Here is a 2698-nt window from a genome sequence, read left to right as displayed (position 1 = left end):
AAGCCTGTGCTTCCAGGCTCATGACACTTGCAGGCATACCATTTTTTTTTTCAGTAACTTGCTCTGCCTGCTCGCATCCCCAGAACGCCTCCTGTCTGTCTCCACTCATCTGTCTCTGCGCACCAATCTTGGATTAGTGTTTTTCTATTTTGATGGAAGAAATCTGGCTGGTTTTCACATGCATGTGACAGAAATAGAATTATTGTTTTTTGGTTGTGTCCTGGGTTCTGCCTTCCACGTTAGCAGCGGCTCTTTGAGTGGGAAATCAAATGGACGCTTCTCTTTGGTTTCTTGTGTCTTACACACACCAGTGGCTCCGGGAGGTGTCTGCTGGCCTCTGCTGTGAGTGTTAATTCTGTTGTGTTCAGAAAGCAGCACTCCAAAGTGCAGAGCTCAGACACACTGAGTACTTTGAACAACAACAAAAAAGCCATCTTACAACCAAGTCTCCTCAAACCTTTCCCACTTCCTCCTTCTCCCAAGGAAAGGGTTATCTCTAAGTCCAGTATCTGCCCTAGCCTGGGTCCTCTAGAGCATGACCTTACAGGATAGAATCAGAGGTGATCTTGGTCCAGAGCCTTGATAGGCTTTGGCCCAGGCTACTAGCTATTTTTATTCACTCAGTTCCTCTAAATGCTTCTCCCTCTCTAAATTACCAGCCTGCCTCTTCTTGAGATGGGTGTACACACTCTTAAGTCTCCCTGCTTGATCCTCCCCTCTGGTGATGCCTCGTGGAGCAGGCTTGAACCTTTTCTCTGCGAAGGTTTGAGCTTCCAGAGAGCATGAGGTACATTTCCTTGGCCTCTACAAAACCATCTTTTAGGGTTTTTTGTTTTGTTTTGTTTTTTAATTGAGACACTATCTCATGTAGCTCAGGTTGGTATTGAACTCACTATGTAGCCCAAACTGGCATTGGGTTCTGAGCTCCTTAACCTCTTGCCCCCACCTCTCGATTGCTGGGAGTTCAGATATGCACACCGTGATGCTGATCTTGTTCTCCTCTTTATTGTTTAGACAAAGTCCCTCTATAAAGTCCAGGTTGGCCTGAGACTTTTTAAAAAATATTTAATTATTTCATATATGTGGTGTTTTCCCTGCATGCATGTGTGCACCACATGTAGAGGTAAGAAGAAGGCACCTTCTGGATCTGGAGTTAACTGACAGTTGGAAGAGCTTCCAGTGCGCGTAACCACTGAGCCATCTCTCCAGTCCTGGGACTTGTTCAGGCTAACTGTCAGCTGTTGGCAGTGTTACCTCTGCCTCCCAAAGCTGGGATTAAAAGCGGGCACCATCATGCCTAGCTCCATTCTTGGTGGGTCCTGGTGGCCCACAGCTGGGCAGAAGCTGGCTGGAGTCAACCAGAAGCCCCTGTTCCATCTTTGTTCGTGTCTTCACTTCTGAATCTTGAGACGTCTGTGCTGCTGCCCATGTAATATAGAGGAGGCCGGGCACTGTTAAATTGAGGGGTGCTCCTGGAACACAGGCTCCATATCTGATCAGTCACCCAGGACTCCAGTTCCTTGTTCAGGAAATGCATACGCATGTGAGCCATACTGAGTTTGTGTTCTGCTGCCGCCGCTGCCGCCGCTGCATTTCAGACTAGGTATCTCTAAGGTTAGCCACAGAATTGTGACTGGCTACAAATGTTTTTAAAGCAGCAGGGCTTGCTTCTTGTATTAGAAACTTGATTCATGTGTGATGCCTAGAACTATGGCAGCTATCTTGTGACCATGAGGGCAGCTAACATAGAAGCAGTGCAGTCAGGGAGAGGCTGAGAGAGCAAAACTGTGTAAAACCGAAACAAAATTCACACACACACAAACACACTCACAGAGAGTGGGAGAGAGAAAAAGGCAACAGTAATGTAATTCATCTGTCTTTAATCAACAGAAATAAAGCTAATAAATTCTTTTTGAACATGTAATTAAGGAAAGTTTTTACAGTAATTGCTACTAAGTCAGGAGCTTCTAACATTGAGTATGTGCTACTGTGCTCTTAAATAAAAGCCTTTACATTTGTCTCTACTCCATTGTGTTTTCAGTTTCCGTAATCGTCCGTCGTTCACACCTATACCGGGTTGCCGGTGTCGCTGTATGAGATATTCCTAGGTCCTCTTTCATTCACAAATGTTGTTCAGCTCACCATCCTCTTTCAGGGAAGAACGGAGTCCTAGCCACTGCTGGGGCAACGTGGGCTGCAGAGTGAGCCCCAGGCCAGTCTGGAAACGTAGAGACCCTATTTCAAAATGAATAAGTGTGTGTGTGTGTGTGTGTGTGTGTGTGTGTGTGTGTGTGTGTAGGGGATAGAGCACAGTGCAGAGGGTTGCTGAGGATGCGCGAGGCCTGGGAAAAACGTAGGTGAGAGAGAAAGCTTGGTGCTCAGCCACACCACACTGGGTAGTTCTCAGTGCCAAGGAACAGATGTTCTGAGTCACCTCTCTACGTCATGAAGCCCTCGTTTCTCTGTGCTGCTCCCATCTGGGCAAGGACACAGTGACTGTGACACATGCATGAAGGTAGAAGCTGTAGTAGGACAAACTGTACTAAACCTGGGAGTTCCCAGAGCTGTGTATGTGTGTGTACTGTTGTAGCCGCCCCCCCCTCTCTCTCTCTGTGTGTGTGTGTGTGTTTGGCTTGAGCAACTCTTTATTCATTGGGGTCTTGAGGTACTAGCAATTCGGGAGAGGAGATTCGTTGAC

Source organism: Mus caroli, unplaced genomic scaffold, assembly GCF_978045245.1.
Source record: "Mus caroli unplaced genomic scaffold, Mus_caroli_1 scaffold_11, whole genome shotgun sequence".
Classification (NCBI taxonomy): domain Eukaryota; kingdom Metazoa; phylum Chordata; class Mammalia; order Rodentia; family Muridae; genus Mus; species Mus caroli.
This window is presented reverse-complemented; position numbering follows the sequence as displayed.